Genomic DNA, 20,548 nt, shown 5'->3' on the forward strand with positions numbered 1-20,548 from the left:
TATAGAATTCTCAGCACAGGGTATTTCAACAAGTTACTTACTGAACAACGAACAAAAAGGCAGTAGCAAATACAAAAAGAAATTAAAAAAAGGTTTTAAAAATATATATATATATATAAAATTAAAGAAAGAACCAAAAAATAACTGTACAAACTTTTTAAAAATTAAAGACATGTTAAGAATGTAAGTTATTGACTAGGTAAATTCTAACAACCTGTTCGTCACAGAGTATATTTGCTAGGTAAGGTATTATAGAACTTTTATACTTTTCCTTGCGTGCATGGATTTTAATGTACAAGGAGAAAGATAAGAGTGAAGGGGATGGCTAGTATCTGATAAAATAACACATGCCAGGAGTTTGCATGATTTTAAATGTCTATCCACAACCATATTAATTATGATCTCGAAAGATTCACCACACATCTTGCTAACTGCTTTCAGCACTTTCCGCAATACAGCAAAGTCTTTTCTCAAACGCCCGGGAAAGCATAATGGAGAACAGTAAAGAATAATAGGTAATATGCAAGAATTGACAAATTGTAAGAGTAAATGACGAGTAATTCCAAGAGCATGCAATCTCTTTATGTAGTAGGTCAGACGGAAAACCTTCTTCGATAACGATAAAACGTGGGAAGACCAAGACAGATCAGAGGGAGAGGTGACACCAAGATAATTGACCTTCGACACTGAGTTTAACAAAGAGTCTCCGATGGTACAAGCACTATGGGATCTCAAAATAGTATTTATATTCCGTTCATGTCTCATGCTAAAGTAAACAGCTTGACATTTAGACGGATTAAGTATGAGACCATTACCGACAGACCAACAATCAATACGAGACAAAAACTCATTCATTTCTATGGGATGTAAAGAGGAAGATATAGGCATACATACAGTGAGATCATCCGCATACTTCACAAAAGTGTTTTCTGTGGAAGATGGCAGGTCATGCAGAAAAAAAGAGAATAGAAGAGGTGAAAGAACAGCTCCTTGTGGTACACCTTCATGTGACAGTAGAGACTCTGAACTCTTTCCTCCAAACACAGTGTACTGTTCCCTTCCAGAGAGGTAGGAACATAGCCAGTTGGTTATCCAGCTGTCAGTGTTGACGCTGATTAACTTGTTAAGTAAACGTTGTCTTGGTATAGAGTCAAAAGCTGAAGTATAGTCCAGAAATGCACATCGAACATACTTCTTACCCTTTTCTAAGTTCAACACTATGTTGTGATGCAGAACTGCAACAGCATCTGAAGTGCTTCTTTTGCGCCTGTATGCAAACTGGTATGGGTCAGTATGCTCTTTTATCGCAGGCTGAAGTGGAAGTATTAATAATTTTTCCATGGTTTTGAGGAAGAGTGAAGTTATTGCAATAGGTCTAAATTTTACATTCTTATCACCAGATGCTTTCTTGGGTACAGGAATTATCTTCATCTTTCTCCACATTTTCGGTATGAGATTAGATGAGAAGGTTCTGTTAAATATAGTTGTGAACGGATGACACAGAACGTCAGCACATTTTTAAAAAAGGGTGTTTGGGATACCATCAGGTCCCAAACATCGAGATGAATTAAGCGACTGGAGACATCCTCGTACATCAGTTTCACTGAAAGTAGGAACACAACTATTCTTTAAATCTGTGGATAGAGGGAGCACCACATCAGATGACTGACGTACAAAAGACTTATTTAAGTCACAAACATTCAGCTGGTTATCGCTTCTAATCTGTCTGTCACCTGTAAGTTCTTTAAAGAATTTCCACATACTTGGAGAGTTTTTGCAAGACAAGAGTTTTTGAGTAAACATACGGTTGAGACGTCTAATCTCTAGGTTTATCAGACCATTTAGCTTACGAACTTCATTTGAGTTCTTCTCCTTGTACATTCTTTCTTTCACCCTCCGTAGTCGTTTTAGGTGTGAAGATGTTTGTCGATCAAAACCTACAAAAATGGTTTCAGTGGGACAACAAATATCAAAACAGAATTTAAGGTAACAAGTGATAACATCAGTAGTGATTTCGAGTGAGTCATCTGTAAATAATTCACAGTTAGTCGTATGAAAACTCCGCCTGGAGTCCCTCCGGGGGCTACTGCCGGTCCCAAGCCCGGATAAAGGAGGAGGGTTGGGCATGGGGTTAGCGTCCACATCCCGTAGAAAACTAACTAGCTAAAAAAACGCTAACCAGAAAAAATTATTCAAACCTTTTAAACTCTGTCCTGGGAGTCAGGTCTTCATTTAGAAGAATTATGACGCCTCATGATGAAAGCCGAATTCGTTCGGAAGTTACGAGGTCGATGCCCCTTCTGACAACCAGAGCAACCATTTATTTAGGTACATGGAATGTTCGTACAATGTGGGACACCGAGAGAGCCTTCCAAATTGCTGCAGAAATGAGAAGATACAACCTAGAGGTACTTGGGATCAGTGAAACACATTGGATGCAAGTTGGACAACAACGACTAACTTCAGAGAAGCTTCTGTTATACTCCGGCCATGAAGAAGAAAATGCACCACATACACAAGGAGTTGCATTGATGCTGTCCAAACGAGCACAAAACGCACTTATAGGATGGGAATGTCATGGACCAAGGATCATCAAAGCCTCCTTCAAAACAAAGGAAGAGGGCAGTTCAATGAACATCATCCAATGCTATGCGCCTACCAACGACTACAATGAAGACGCTAAAGATCAATTCTACAATAGGCTGCAGTCAATCGTCGAGAAGTGCCCAACAAAGGACCTGACCATTCTGATGGGAGATTTCAACGCCAAGGTTGGAACGGACAACACTAGATATGAAGACATCATGGGACGACACGGACTGAGAGAAAGAAACGAAAACGGTGAGAGATTTGCAAACCTATGTGCCTTCAATAAGCTGGTCATAGGCGGCACCATATTCCCACATAAACGCATACACAAAACCACATGGACTTCACCGGATCACTTTACACAAAACCAAATCGACCATATTTGCATCAACAAAACGTTCAGGAGGACTATAGAGGACGTGAGAACCAAGAGAGGAGCTGATATAGCATCAGATCATCACTTGCTGGTCGCCAAGATGAAATTGAAACTCAAGAAGCACTGCACAACGGGGCGGACAATATCACAAAAGTTCAATACGGCCTTTCTTCAGGATACTGACAAACTCAACGAATTCAAGATAGTCCTCAGCAAAAAGTTCCAGGCCTTTCATGATCTACTCAATGGAGAAGGAACTACTGTGGAGAGCAACTGGAAGGGGATCAAAGAGGCAATCACTTCAACATGTCATGAGGTCCTGGGTCACAAGAAGCACCATCACAAGGAATGAATCACTGTTGATACACTGGATAAGATTCAAGAAAGGAGGAACAAGAAAGCAGCGATCAATACCAGTCGAACAAGAGCAGAAAAAGCCAAGGCACAAGCTGAATACACGGAAATAAACAAACAAGTGAAGAGGAGCATCAGAACTGACAAACGTAAATATGTGGAAGATTTAGCAACGACGGCGGAAAAGGCTGCAAGAGAAGGAAACATGAGACAATCGTATGACACGACAAAGAAACTCTCTGGAAATCGCCGCAAACCAGAACGACCAGTGAAAAGCAAGGAAGGCAAGGTAATCACCAACATTGAAGAGCAACAAAACAGGTGGGTAGAACACTTCAAAGAACTCTTGAATCGACCAGCTCCACTGAACCCACCCAACATCGAAGCAGCACCCACGGACCTCCCAATCAATGTTGGCCCACCAACAATTGAAGAAATCAGCATGGCCATCAGACAAATCAAGAGTGACAAAGCAGCAGGATCAGACAACATTCCGGCAGAGGCACTGAAAGCAGTTGTAGCGGTAACTGCAAGGATACTCCACACTCTCTTTCATAAGATTTGGGATGAGGAATAAGTATCAAAAGACTGGAAAGAAGGACACCTGATCAAGATACTAAAGAAAGGCGATCTCAGCAAGTTCGAGAACTACAAAGGCATCACTCTTCTCTCAATACCAGGAAAAGCGTTCAACAGGGTATTGTTAGACAGAATGAAGGACTGCGTAGACGCCCAACTTCGTGACCAACAGGCAGGATTCCGTAAGGATAGATCGTGTACAGACCAAATCGCAACTCTACGGATCATTGTGGAACAATCAATTGAATGGAATTCATCACTCTACATCAACTTCATTGACTACGAACAGGCATTTGATAGTGTGGACAGAACAACACTATGGAAACTTCTTCGACACTACGGGGTGCCTCAGAATATAGTCAATATCATACAGAGTTCATATGATGGATTACACTGCAAAATCGTGCATGGAGGACAATTAACGAACTCGTTCAAAGTAAAGACCGGTGTTAGGCAAGGTTGCTTACTCTCTCTCTTTCTCTTTCTCCTGGTGATCGACTGGATCATGAAGACGTCAACATCTGAAGGGAAGCGCGGGATACAATGGACATCTAAGATGCAGTTGGACGATCTAGACTTCGCAGATGATCTGGCCCTTCTATCCCAAACGCAACAACAGATGCAGGAGAAGACGAACAGTGTGGCAGCAGCCTCAGCAGCAGTAGGTCTCAACATACACAAAGGGAAAAACAAGATTCTCCGATACAACACAGAATGCACCAATCCAGTCACAATTGACGGAGATTCGGAAGATGTAGAAACCTTTACATATTTGGGCAACATCATTGATGAACAGGGTGGATCTGATGCAGTTGTGAAAGCGCGGATCGGTAAAGCAAGAGCAGTATATTTGCAACTGAAAAACATCTGGAACTCAGAACAACTGTCAACCAACACCAAGGTCAGGATTTTCAATACAAATGTCAAGACAGTTCTACTGTATGGGGCAGAAACCTGGAAAACTACGAAAGCCATCATCCAGAAGATACAGGTGTTTATTAACAGTTGTCTACGAAAAATACTTCGGACCCGTTGGCCGGACACTATTAGCAACAACGTATTGTGGGAAAGAACAAACCAGATCCCAGCGGAGGAAGAAATCAGGAAGAAGCGCTGGAAGTGGATAGGACACACATTGAGGAAAGCACCCAACTGCGTCACAAGACAAGCCCTCACATGGAATCCTGAAGGCCAAAGGGAAGAGGAAGACCAAAGAACACATTACGCCGAGAAATGGAGATAGACATGAGAAGAATGAACAAGAATTGGATGGAACTAGAAAAGAAGGCCCAGGACAGAGTGGGTTGGAGAGCGCTGGTCGGCGACCTATGCCTCATTAGGAGTAACAGGCTATATGGTCTACCTAAGATCCATCAACCTGATATTCCTCTACGCCCGATACTGGATATGGCAAATTCACCATACCATTCAACAGCAAAATGGTTAGTTAAGTTATTAGAACCATTGCACCAAGAACTTGCTTAGCATAATGTTAAGGACGTCTTTGAATTTGTTGATACAAATAAAAATATGAATATAAATGGAAAAACCATGCTATCACTAGACATAACATCTTTGTTCACTAACATCCCTTTGACTGAAACTATAGATTACATATGTGAACAATTGATAGAAAAGAATATAGAGATTCCTATCCCAATAAACAAAATGAAAGAACTTCTCTTGAAGTGCACTATGAATATCTACTTTAAGTTTAACAATGAATTTTTCCGACAAGTAGATGGGGTAGCAATGGGATCACCTCTAGGCCCGATCCTTGCCAATATTTTTCTAGCCAAACTGGAAAATGGACCGCTTAAAGACATCCTAAATAAGCTTGATTATTACTGTCGATACATAGATGACACATTAATCATATGTGACGAAAATATCGACAAACAGGAGATGTTAGACGCTTTCAATAATGTCCACCCAGCCATTAAATTCACCAGCGAGGAGGAAAAGGACAATAGCATAGCTTCTCTAGATGTCCGACTCTCTAGAAGGATAGGTGGTTCCATAAAGCGAAATATGTTTAGAAAGTGTACATGGACGGGTCAGTATACCCATTTCCAAAGCTTCACACCTCTGCAATATAAAATAAATTTGGTTAAGTGTCTCAACCACAGAATCAAGGTATTATGTTCTGAAGACAGTGTGGAGGAAGAAATAGTTATGCTAAAGAACACATTACGTAATAATGGCTATCCGGATAATTTCGTCAAAAAATACCTCGTACAAAGTATTAAAAAGAGAAGACATTACGACAGGGTCAGTAAAAAGACCTTATATCTGAAACTTGACTTTAAAGGCGACATAGCGGGTGATATTCTAACACGTCGACTCAAAAGATCTGTCGAGAGGACGTTTCATGCCGCCAAGTTACACATAACTTTCTCGACTAAACCAGTACTTACACAACTAATCAAGGATAAGTTACCGAAGATGGGCTCCTCCATGTGTGTATACCAATTCAACTGCTCCTGTGGAGCTAGTTACATAGGCCGTACTCAGAGGGCTTTATCCTTGCGTGTTCGTGAACATGTACCAGCATGGTTGGGAAAAGGAGTCACCAAATCGATTAACAGAACCATTCTTTCTCACTTGGTAGATAGTGAACATCATATTAAAATAGAGGAAGCTTTCTCTGTTTTATATCAAGTTCCAAAATATCTACCTCAAGGAGCTAGATTACGACTGCTTTACACAGCCGAAGCCATCTGGATCAACTCCAGAAGACCAAACTTATGCATCCAGAAAAAATATATCCAGCCTCTATGTTTACCCTGGCCTACGACTAGATCACCAAATACCTAGACTGAATATTATAAACCTCTTACCCCTTCCTTCCTTCATTTTTATTTATTTTCCTTATTATCATTATTTGTCATTATCTATATCTTAATCTTCATATCCATCATTCCCAATTTGTTGACCGTAATTACCTTGATAACACCCCCCTTATTACATATTATATTCACACAACATTATTATTATTATTATCTCAGTTGACAGAATTATTTTCAATTTTGCAATAATACTATTATATTATCTTATTGTGACTAAACAATTTACTGACCTTTATTGAATGACCTTTCTAATTTGCAAATATTACAATTTTTTTGAAGTATATATATATATCGTAACAGATACATACGTTTACCATTTTTAACACATAACACTGTCAAACTCATTAAAACATGCCTTAATTGTGGCCTTTGTAAAATATTATAATTATGGACTTATAACTGTAGAGCCTGATGATGAAGTTATTGAAAACAATTGTTCGCTCAAATATTCTTCGTTTATGAATATCCTATATTTGACTTTCTTGGTTTGGTGTAAGAGTGTACTCTTTCCATGCTTTCCATATACTTTAGGTAGAACACGAATTATACAGTGATCTGAGCTAGACAATGGAGCACGTTTACGAGTCGCATATATACCCACATCATTAATGAAGACGAAGTCTAGATGAGCATCCAAACGGGTAGGAAAATCCACTACATTTTGGTGACCTAGTGACGTAAGGAAGCTACAGTCACATGAATTGAAATCACCACATACAACTGAAAGTGAATCACTGAAGGCAGTAACAGCGAACTCAGTGAATTCATCAGCAAAAACAGATAGTGCAGATGATGTGCAATCCGGAGTCACGTAGATATTGGTAACATAAACATATTCGTATTTATTCAGATGTTTTGGACGACATCTTAGAGTTAGACAGTCGATAAAGTCATTTGAAAACTTAAAACACACAAACGAAGATCGACACCAGTTTATGTTTACAAACGTAGCTACACCGCCACCACACCTCTTTTTATTGTTTGATCAATCCTGACGATATATTTTGAAATCATATAGTGATACTAGGCAGTCGTCCTGTAAATCATTTAACCAAGATTCTTGAATTGTGATGACACCACAATTACGATACGTATTTTGACTAAATAGGAATTACAGATAGTCCACTTTGTTGATTAGTGATCGGCAGTTAGAATTTAGCAGCTCGGGAATCGACATTCGATTAATGTTCATTCTCTTTAACGCATATTGCCAACCACCACGATGCCTTTTATAGTACTTTTTCGTAACTTGTGCAGCGAAAGGTCGTAGGCTTTTCATAAAAGCGCCTGAATAGGTTATGCGATTAATGGACATAATTATAAATTAAAACAAATGCAAAACAGATAACTTGTTGAAATAATCAGATGGCAGAAACAGGTAGCCCAGATATTCAAGCAGGCTGCATTGTTAGAACGACATTTGGGTCGACTATTTGTAAATTGTGAATAAACTTTGATACCTAAATTGGAGTTTGGTTCTATTGTTAATTTGGGTTCGTAAATTGTAAATTGATCAATATGCCGTACTTCAATAACGGAAACGAGCAAAACGTTGGACGTAACACAAAGTTTTTCAATTATTGGTTCTGTGTTCACACATTGGATTTGTCTGGACATTTTGGGTCCAATTTCCCGGTCCTATTGGTCGATTTCGTTTGGATTAATTCATATTTGTTTTGGTAGCCGATTCTTTGTAACCAAGGCATACGATGGAAACGCGAAGCAAAAGACTGAAAGAAAATGACGAGATGGAATGTAAAATTTCTAAAGCTGTTTGTGACATGTCTGATGTTAGTGATGATAAAAGTGATATTAGTATTAATAGTATGTCCTCTGATCAGCTTAGTACTTCTAGATTAAAGTTAGATAAGGTGTTACCAAGGAAGGAGAAGTTAGAAAAGAGACTTGATTTAGAAAGGCAGCTTAAGATGTTAGATCTTCAAGAAGAGATTGATATGGCTGAATTAGAATGTAAGATCATGGAGGACGATAACCAACTGCCTATAGACAAGTGTGAGACAATTGCTTAGGTGGAAAGTCATTTGCATTGTGATACCAGCTGTAATAATCATTCAAGGGGATATTTAACATCTCAGAAGGCGATTAAGCTACGTAATGAATTCATAACATTAAAGGAAATGGAATACATGTCTGATGTGAATTCTACGGCTAAGGTGGAAACAACAGTGTCATGTCTACCCTTAGAATTACAGAATAAGTGGGTGGAAGTTGCCGATAAGATCATGATGACCGGGAGGGAGCCGAGCTTTGAAGAATTTGTGATCTTTGTAGAGGAAAGAGCCAGGATTTCTCGAACACGTTTTGGTAGATTGGTACATTGTAACTCAAAGTTCTGTGAAAGTGGTTATGAAGGCCAAGTTGGTAAGATATCACACTTTAATGTAGTTAAGCGATAATCAAACAACTCACTCGAGGCTCTAGGTTGCGAAATTTGCTTAGGTGATCACAAAGAGACAGATTGTATGAAGTTATTGAAAATGAATGTTACAGAAAGGAGACAGGAAGTGAGAAGATGTGGTCTATGTTACCTGTGTTTAAGAAAGGATCACGTAGCCAAGTCATGCGACACGGACGTCAAGTGTGACGTTGATAATTGGAAAATTCGGTATAATTCATTGCTACATATTGACCGTATTAATAACCATGTAGTGAACTTAGTTGAGGATTGGAACTCGTCGAAGGTTTGTTTGAGTATCATTCCGGTCAGATTGTATGGTCCGAAGAGAAATTTGGAAACTTGCGCCCTTCTAGATAGTGGTTCAAATACTTCCCTCGTATACGGAGAGTTATTTAATTAGTTGGGTCTCAAGGGTAAGAAGGCTTCGATGACGATAACCATTGTGAATGGAACGACTACCTGTAGATGTTTGGAAGTAAATTTAGAGGCATCTTTTTCGGAAGAGCAGTGTTCTACGAAAATCAACAAGGTTTATAAGACTAAGAAGTATCCGATAGATTGTGTAGAATCTTTAACCGAGGAACAGATGGGATGCTGGAAGCATTTGAAGGACATCACTCTTACGACGTTGCGAAGTAATCTGGTATGAGTGTTGATTTGATGTGATACTCCAGACGCATATTAGGTCCTGGAACAACGTCTGGGAGACAAGGAACATCTGTTTGGTGTGCGTACGCCTCTCGGTTGGATGGTTTTAGGTCCTAAGGGAGCATATAGGTCGGTACATCCAGTACAGCGTTGTCATTCTCATGATTTTTCACCGGATCTAGAAAGATTATGTAGTTATGAGTTCGAGGATACAGACCATATTGATAAACATGGCTCACTTGAATCAAAGGTTTCTGTAACAGTAGAACTAAACGAAGAAACGTGTTTGAAAAATTCGCTTAATAAATGGCAATACAATATTAGTGTTGATGGGTATCGAAATGAATCTTACGGGAAAGTGGTTGACAGTTCGTTTGTATTTACAAGAGATTTGATGTTTATATTAGAGTTACGTGACAAAATTATCAAGCAGTGGTTCATACGATTTAATTTGTAGCTAATGACCATGGGAAAAAGGGTTTTATGTTCTGCGGACTCAAATAGTTGTTTGTGTGTGAATCTGGAATTGTGCCTGAGGCCATGTATTATGGCTACTCATTTTCTTAAGAAACTCGAAGAGTCAAGCAGTGTTGTGATTTTGAATCAGAATAAATAGTTCGTGGTAAACAAAAGAATTAGTGGCTTGATGCTTTATTTGGGTCTACATATTCATGTTTACGTTACCTTATATGAGCATCTATGGAGGATGGAGCATTTGGTTAAGTGTTTGATATTGCAGTCGTTTATGTTGGAGACTCTGATATCAAGGTTTTCCGAGGAATACCGTGTCTTGGAAAGTATTGAAATGGGTAAGGAATTAAGTGAGATGTCTTTACAGATGGGATTACTTAGGCTTGAGGTGTTGCGTTGGATATTCTTAGACCTGATTCTAAATGCTATAATCATAGTATTTGAATAGTTTAGAATGCCTTTATCGCCTACAATAAAACGTCAAGGGGGAGATGAACGCTTCTTTACGAATGTTGGATCGTTTTGTGGTACGCGGATTATTGTGTTGGTGGTCAACTTAGAAACAGTTCTTGGCCTAAGTTAAGAAAGCATCGTATTATGGATTATGGATTCGGTTTCTGAGTAGTATCAGATGATAAGAGATGCTACTAAACGGATGATAACAGCAGTCCGAAAAGAGTTTTGGCTGTTACTGTTGAGAGAGAACGTAACAGGGCTCTGCGATGCTCGATCTAACGACAGGTATTCTGTGAGATGTAAGGAAAAGAATTATTTGGCACAAATATTTTGAAGACGTTTATCTAAGGAATGTGTTCCCCTGTGGCAACGTAGACACAAATGGACTAGACCAGAGAGGAACCTAATAGAAAGTAACTTGGTGACGACATGTTCATATTTTTTAGAAAGAGTAAAATGGCCTTCAAGTCTGGTAAGGAAATTGATACCTACTAACGATAGATTAAGAGCGATGGAGTCGAGGACAAGCCAAAGAATCTTAGTGAGAGATATTGGAAAACTGTGTCTTGAAGCTGAATATGTTAGACAGCTACTCGAATCCCTGGGCGTACTGGTGTAAGTCCTAGGGATCACGAGATTGTTGGTATATTAAATGTTTTTTGTTGATTGCTTAAGGATTGGGTTGCATCGACACCCAAACTGATGATAGGGAGTGAAGTATTTGAGCGTGTCGATCGCTTCACTTATACTGGAGTTCTCATCAGCCCTTGTGATCTGGTGTGTGACGAAATCTCAGCACGGATACAGAAGGCTCGACTAGCTTTTACCAACTTGCGTCATTTATGGCGTAGGAGAGATATCCGTCTATCAACCAAAGGACGGGTTTACTGCGCAGCAGTTCGTTTCGTCCTTCTTTATGGCAGTAAAACGTGGTCGGTAAGAGTTGAGAATATTCGTGGGTTACTAGTATTTGATCATAGGTGTCTTCGAAACATTACTCGTATATCCTGTGACCATCGAGTAAGTAATGTAGTTGTTAGGAAACGGGTACTAGGTGAGGATGGAAAATCAATTGATGAAGTAGTGAAACTTCATCAGTTGAGATGGCTGGGACACGTGTTACGCATGCCCAACCACCGACTGCCTCGATATGCGATGTTTTGTCGTATAGGAGTAGGTTGGAAGAAAGCTAGGGGCGGCCAAACCAAAACATGGCACAAGTCCATGAGGTCACTGACAAGTGGACTGAGTCATGTTGGTAGGTGTAGACTACCTGGTTGGGGACCGCGAGATGATAGCAACCGATGGTTAGAGACCTTGAATGACATGGTTTGCAATGGCGCGGGTGCATCCACTCCTTGTGTTTTTCCGAATTCTAATCTTCTGAATTCTTCATGTCCCTTTCTTTTTTCTCTTTCCAAATTTATTTCACTGTATTATACTCCTTGAATAACATCTTCAAACCCTGGTTTTTCTGATTACAGCTTATAATTTTACTACATCTAGCACTACGGGATTTGAATCGACAACTGCATCTCTGTGCTAATGTGGTGTGACAACTCGAACTGATGTACGTACGTACGAAGTTCTACGTTGTTACTGACTGACTGTAATGTTAGTTATCCTTACACTTGCCTAAGTTCAGTCACATAACTTGGATACAAAAAAAGGTTTGGTTACAAGAATGATTTGTCGCAAATTCAATAGATTCATTTCCATTAGGATTGAGTGATCAGTCAATGAAAGTCTCATCTAATTAAGACAGATGATACTAATTTTAACAAGGATTTTAGTAATCGCTTCAGTTCGACGTGTATTTACTAATCCCTCATGAAACCTAATGCATAAAAATAAAGATAAGTCGAAAACAATAGTCATAAATACGAAATTATTTATTTATTCATGCGCGTTGCCAAGATGAGTAGACATCACAAATGATACACTGTAAAATACGTTTCCAATATCATTTAAACAAATACATAATGTTTTCTATTAAATAAGGCAAGAAATTCTTGTGGAATAGATGGAGGAATCAGAATAGTCCATAGAATGCAACTTATGGAGAATATTATCTCCAAACGAACCCATTTCACACGTACACATTGTAAGTTGAAAATGATCACAAATGTTAAGTTGAAGAAGAATTAAGCTCATGCTGTGTGTATAAACTAACTATTGTTTTTGAAAAATGATTTCGAGCTTTATTACGTGATAGTTTCATTGTTGGAGTCAATAAGCCATTGTCTATTGTAAACGCCTCGTCTGTCAAGTAAATTGCCTGGACCTGTCAGTACAAAAATTCAGAAAATATAAATCAGACACATAATTACTTCAGACTATACGAAAAGAGATTTCAATACATGGTTTGCATAATATACAGTAGAAATAAGTATTTTTTTTATCTGATAAATGATTTGGATCTCAATTTGAAATGACAGAAAACACATTAGTAGCCCCAGTAGATGCTTTACGTGGTGATGCCTTTGCTTTTTTCCAGAAAGATTACTTCAACTCAAAATAGCCACAGACTATGAACGGCGAAAGCACTTCAATAATAAAACTGAATGACTTAGATACACTAACGAAAGAGATTGTCTTCTTAGAATAAATCCTGAACCACCTTTTTTCGCATCAATCATAAAAGTTACTTTAAGCATTGGGCACAAAATCTACGAGTTTCTCAACGCATACAGATATATTAAAGACTTAGTAAGTTTGAAAAATCCGAAGTAAAAACACAAGTAGTGTTCTTTCTGAAGCAACCGTTTCAATTGAATAACCCTGAACAAAGATGTTGAAGAAGCAAACATAATTGTTGTAACTTGATAAAAATCAAACAGGACAACACTATTGGCTTTACTTATCGCTAAGTGTTGTTTTAGACTAACACAGTGGAACAATACGGTATTCAAAAACTTGAATTGAGTCGCAAAGTCTAATTGGTATCTGAATATGTACCAGCACTCTGATAGGGCTGGATCATCAACGTTACGGTTACGTGATTATGGCTTGAAATGTTTTGGGAACTTCATTAAACCATAATTCCTTTTAACTCACTAATCAACTCATGCAACCAAATCACATTTCTTTATGTGTTATCAGTTTGTACTTTAACGACAGCATTACTTTCGCTGAATCTATTTTGATTATGGAGTGTATACAATCACCATTGATGGTGGTACTGTAAAATCAATACATTATGATTTATACATCCTTCATAAACTTCATCACTTCGTATTATTGGCAATTTAGTTTAAAATGTTCATTTTGAAGTGGAAAACATCACTTTAAACCAGTGGGATGATTGAAATATATACAAAGAGTATATCTGAACCTATTGACTAAACAAAAATTATTTAGTAAGCATAAAGAAATATTAGTTCTATGAACATCATGCCATTAACCTTTAAAACTTTACACTAATGTTTAGATAAGTAAAACTAAAGTACTTTTCAATGATGAAATCACCACATTCTAAATTATGAAAATGTAATCATGAAGGTAACAAAAATGTAAACATTTTGTACAACAAAACAATGTGAAATAAACTAACGACTAAGGTTATTTATAGTTCAAGAATAAAAGATAATTAATTACATTAAAAACTAAAAATAAATATAAACAATCCTTATTTAATAATATGGTTGTTTCTAATTAGTATCATTACATATCTTTATGCTAAATGGTTGTCACATAATGGTACGAGAAACTTAAACAAAGCATGACTTTGAAGTACTAAATATAAGTAAACATTAACAGTCTACGCGTTTAATTACTAATAATAAACTATTTGTTGTTAAAATAATCAGGAATAATTCACAATATTCTGTTCAGTAATTGGTTTTAAAACTTCATCTGTAATGAAAATAGACTGATAAACTTTCTTTTTATACGTAGAAATGTCTTCCATTTCCAATCATGTGTGCTAAGCTTGTTTTTTTGTTTGACTAACAAGAAAATGGTTAGATTACGTGGGAGTTTAATTAGTATACGGAAAACAATATCTTCATTGACCTGAGGAATTTCGCTTTGATCAAGTATACTAAACTAGGAAGTAAATTTAAACTATGGTGTCGCCTGATTATAGAACAACAAAAAACACTGAAATATGAATGTAACAAAAGAACGAAAATAGTATTTTCTTTTGTATAAAACAATAGGAAAGAATCAACTGAAAAATCTGTTTGGTTAAAGAATAAAAGGAAGTTTGTGTAGATTGTTGAATTTTGAAGTTTACATTATGAGCTGATCTTGGTTAAATAACCGATGAAAAACATAAAGCATTGCACAACTAATTTCTAGCTAGTATGAGACCGTTCAACGGTGAGTATTCACAACTAATTGAAGACACTCTGATCAAGTTGAGTTGAATAACATGATAAAGGAGTAGATTTAGATTGTGATGCATATACTTGGATTGTTGGTGTCTACTTTTTTGTCTGTGAAAAGAACCAAGTTTCTTTTGGTCGGGAGTGTTACGAGAGAACTAAACACATTTGTGGATTAAAAGCTTTATATTAAATATTTCTAATTTCGTTGTGTTTGTGAGTGCACTTTTTTTACTAAACTTATAATAATAATAATAAAATAATAATAATAACAATATATATTTCTGCATGGGCAGAAAACATTCCTTAGATAAACGTCTTCAAAATATTTGTGCCAAATAATTCTTTTCCTTACATCTCACAGAATACCTGTCGTTAGATCGAGCATCGCAGAGCCCTGTTACGTTCTCTCTCAACAGTAACAGCCAAAACTCTTTTCGGACTGCTGTTATCATCCGTTTAGTAGCATCTCTTATCATCTGATACTACTCAGAAACCGAATCCATAATCCATAATACGATGCTTTCTTAACTTAGGCCAAGAACTGTTTCTAAGTTGACCACCAACACAATAATCCGCGTACCACAAAACGATCCAACATTCGTAAAGAAGCGTTCATCTCCCCTTGACGTTTTATTGTAGGCGATAAAGGCATTCTAAACTATTCAAATACTATGATTATAGCATTTAGAATCAGGTCTAAGAATATCCAACGCAACACCTCAAGCCTAAGTAATCCCATCTGTAAAGACATCTCACTTAATTCCTTACCCATTTCAATACTTTCCAAGACACGGTATTCCTCGGAAAACCTTGATATCAGAGTCTCCAACATAAACGACTGCAATATCAAACACTTAACCAAATGCTCCATCCTCCATAGATGCTCATATAAGGTAACGTAAACATGAATATGTAGACCCAAATAAAGCATCAAGCCACTAATTCTTTTGTTTACTACGAACTCTTTATTCTGATTCAAAATCACAACACTGCTTGACTCTTCGAGTTTCTTAAGAAAATGAGTAGCCATAATACATGGCCTCAGGCACAATTCCAGATTCACACACAAACAACTATTTGAGTCCGCAGAACATAAAACCCTTTTTCCCATGGTCATTAGCTACAAATTAAATCGTATGAACCACTGCTTGATAATTTTGTCACGTAACTCTAATATAAACATCAAATCTCTTGTAAATACAAACGAACTGTCAACCACTTTCCCGTAAGATTCATTTCGATACCCATCAACACTAATATTGTATTGCCATTTATTAAGCGAATTTTTCAAACACGTTTCTTCGTTTAGTTCTACTGTTACAGAAACCTTTGATTCAAGTGAGCCATGTTTATCAATATGGTCTGTATCCTCGAACTCATAACTACATAATCTTTCTAGATCCGGTGAAAAATCATGAGAATGACAACGCTGTACTGGATGTACCGACCTATATGCTCCCTTAGGACCTAAAACCATCCAACCGAGAGGCGTACGCACACCAAACAGATGTTCCTTGTCTCCCAGACGTTGTTCCAGGACCTAATATGCGTCTGGAGTATCACATCAAATCAACACTCATACCAGATTACTTCGCAACGTCGTAAGAGTGATGTCCTTCAAATGCTTCCAGCATCCCATCTGTTCCTCGGTTAAAGATTCTACACAATCTATCGGATACTTCTTAGTCTTATAAACCTTGTTGATTTTCGTAGAACACTGCTCTTCCGAAAAAAGATGCCTCTAAATTTACTTCCAAACATCTACAGGTAGTCGTTCCATTCACAATGGTTATCGTCATCGAAGCCTTCTTACCCTTGAGACCCAACTAATTAAATAACTCTCCGTATACGAGGGAAGTATTTGAACCACTATCTAGAAGGGCGCAAGTTTCCAAATTTCTCTTCGGACCATACAATCTGACCGGAATGATACTCAAACAAACCTTCGACGAGTTCCAATCCTCAACTAAGTTCACTACATGGTTATTAATACGGTCAATATGTAGCAATGAATTATACCGAATTTTCCAATTATCAACGTCACACTTGACGTCCGTGTCGCATGACTTGGCTACGTGATCCTTTCTTAAACACAGGTAACATAGACCACATCTTCTCACTTCCTGTCTCCTTTCTGTAACATTCATTTTCAATAACTTCATACAATCTGTCTCTTTGTGATCACCTAAGCAAATTTCGCAACCTAGAGCCTCGAGTGAGTTGTTTGATTATCGCTTAACTACATTAAAGTGTGATATCTTACCAACTTGGCCTTCATAACCACTTTCACAGAACTTTGAGTTACAATGTACCAATCTACCAAAACGTGTTCGAGAAATCCTGGCTCTTTCCTCTACAAAGATCACAAATTCTTCAAAGCTCGGCTCCCTCCCGGTCATCATGATCTTATCGGCAACTTCCACCCACTTATTCTGTAATTCTAAGGGTAGACATGACACTGTTGTTTCCACCTTAGCCGTAGAATTCACATCAGACATGTATTCCATTTCCTTTAATGTTATGAATTCATTACGTAGCTTAATCGCCTTCTGAGATGTTAAATATCCCCTTGAATGATTATTACAGCTGGTATCACAATGCAAATGACTTTCCACCTAAGCAATTGTCTCACACTTGTCTATAGGCAGTTGGTTATCGTCCTCCATGATCTTACATTCTAATTCAGCCATATCAATCTCTTCTTGAAGATCTAACATCTTAAGCTGCCTTTCTAAATCAAGTCTCTTTTCTAACTTCTCCTTCCTTGGTAACACCTTATCTAACTTTAATCTAGAAGTACTAAGCTGATCAGAGGACATACTATTAATACTAATATCACTTTTATCATCACTAACATCAGACATGTCACAAACAGCTTTAGAAATTTTACATTCCATCTCGTCATTTTCTTTCAGTCTTTTGCTTCGCGTTTCCATCGTATGCCTTGGTTACAAAGAATCGGCTACCAAAACAAATATGAATTAATCCAAACGAAATCGACCAATAGGACCGGGAAATTGGACCCAAAATGTCCAGACAAATCCAATGTGTGAACACAGAACCAATAATTGAAAAACTTTGTGTTACGTCCAACGTTTTGCTCGTTTCCGTTATTGAAGTACGGCATATTGATCAATTTACAATTTACGAACCCAAATTAACAATAGAACCAAACCCCAATTTAGGTATCAAAGTTTATTCACAATTTACAAATAGTCGACCCAAATGTCGTTCTAACAATGCAGCCTGCTTGAATATCTGGGCTACCTGTTTCTGCCATCTGATTATTTCAACAAGTTATCTGTTTTTCATTTGTTTTAATTTATAATTATGTCCATTAATCGCATAACCTATTCAGGCGCTTTTATGAAAAGCCTACGACCTTTCGCTGCACAAGTTACGAAAAAGTACTATAAAAGGCATCGTGGTGGTTGGCAATATGCGTTAAAGAGAATGAACATTAATCGAATGTCGATTCCCGAGCTGCTAAATTCTAACTGCCGATCACTAATCAACAAAGTGGACTATCTGTAATTCCTATTTAGTCAAAATACGTATCGTAATTGTGGTGTCATCACAATTCAAGAATCTTGGTTAAATGATTTACAGGACGACTGCCTAGTATCACTATATGATTTCAAAATATATCGTCAGGATTGATCAAACAATAAAAAGAGGTGTGGTGGCGGTGTAGCTACGTTTGTAAACATAAACTGGTGTCGATCTTCGTTTGTGTGTTTTAAGTTTTCAAATGACTTTATCGACTGTCTAACTCTAAGATGTCGTCCAAAACATCTGAATAAATACGAATATGTTTATGTTACCAATATCTACGTGACTCCGGATTGCACATCATCTGCACTATCTGTTTTTGCTGATGAATTCACTGAGTTCGCTGTTACTGCCTTCAGTGATTCACTTTCAGTTGTATGTGGTGATTTCAATTCATGTGACTGTAGCTTCCTTACGTCACTAGGTCACCAAAATGTAGTGGATTTTCCTACCCGTTTGGATGCTCATCTAGACTTCGTCTTCATTAATGATGTGGGTATATATGCGACTCGTAAACGTGCTCCATTGTCTAGCTCAGATCACTGTATAATTCGTGTTCTACCTAAAGTATATGGAAAGCATGGAAAGAGTACACACTTACACCAAACCAAGAAAGTCTAATATAGGAATTACTCAGATGAAAATATCCGAAATCTGAAAAACATATTTCGTACGACTAAGTGGGAATTATTTACAGATGACTCACTCGAAATCACTACTGATGTTATCACTTGTTACCTTAAATTCTGTTTTGATATTTGTTGTCCCACTGAAACCATTTTTGTAGGTTTTGATCGACAAACATCTTCACACCTAAAACGACTACGGAGGGTGATAGAAAGAATGTACAAGGAGAAGAACTCAAATGAAGTTCGTAAGCTAAATGGTCTGATAAACCTAGAGATTAGACGTCTCAACCGTATGTTTACTCAAAAACTCTTGTCTTGCAAAAACTCTCCAAGTATGTGGAAATTCTTTAAAGAACTTACAGGTGACAGACAGATTAGAAGCGATAACCAGCTGAATGTTTGTGACTTAAATAAGTCTTTTGTACGTCAGTCATCTGATGTGGTGCTCCCTCTATCCACAGATTTAAAGAATAGTTGTGTTCCTACTTTCAGTGAAACTGATGTACGAGGATGTCTCCAGTCGCTTAATTCATCTCGATGTTTGGGACCTGATGGTATCCCAAACACCCTTTTTTAAAAATGTGCTGACGTTCTGTGTCATCCGTTCACAACTATATTTAACAGAACCTTCTCATCTAATCTCATACCGAAAATGTGGAGAAAGATGAAGATAATTCCTGTACCCAAGAAAGCATCTGGTGATAAGAATGTAAAATTTAGACCTATTGCAATAACTTCACTCTTCCTCAAAACCATGGAAAAATTATTAATACTTCCACTTCAGCCTGCGATAAAAGAGCATACTGACCCATACCAGTTTGCATACAGGCGCAAAAGAAGCACTTCAGATGCTGTTGCAGTTCTGCATCACAACATAGTGTTGAACTTAGAAAAGGGTAAGAAGTATGTTCGATGTGCATTTCTGGACTATACTTCAGCTTTTGACTCTATACCAAGACAACGTTTACTTAACAAGTTAATCAGCGTCAACACTGACAGCTGGATAACCAACTGGCTATGTTCCTACCTCTCTGGAAGGGAACAGTACACTGTGTTTGGAGGAAAGAGTTCAGAGTCTCTACTGTCACATGAAGGTGTACCACAAGGAGCTGTTCTTTCACCTCTTCTATTCTCTTTTTTTCTGCATGACCTGCCATCTTCCACAGAAAACACTTTTGTGAAGTATGCGGATGATCTCACTGTATGTATGCCTATATCTTCCTCTTTACATCCCATAGAAATGAATGAGTTTTTGTCTCGTATTGATTGTTGGTCTGTCGGTAATGGTCTCATAC

This window comes from Schistosoma haematobium, chromosome ZW (genome assembly GCF_000699445.3).
Source record: "Schistosoma haematobium chromosome ZW, whole genome shotgun sequence".
NCBI lineage: Eukaryota > Metazoa > Platyhelminthes > Trematoda > Strigeidida > Schistosomatidae > Schistosoma > Schistosoma haematobium.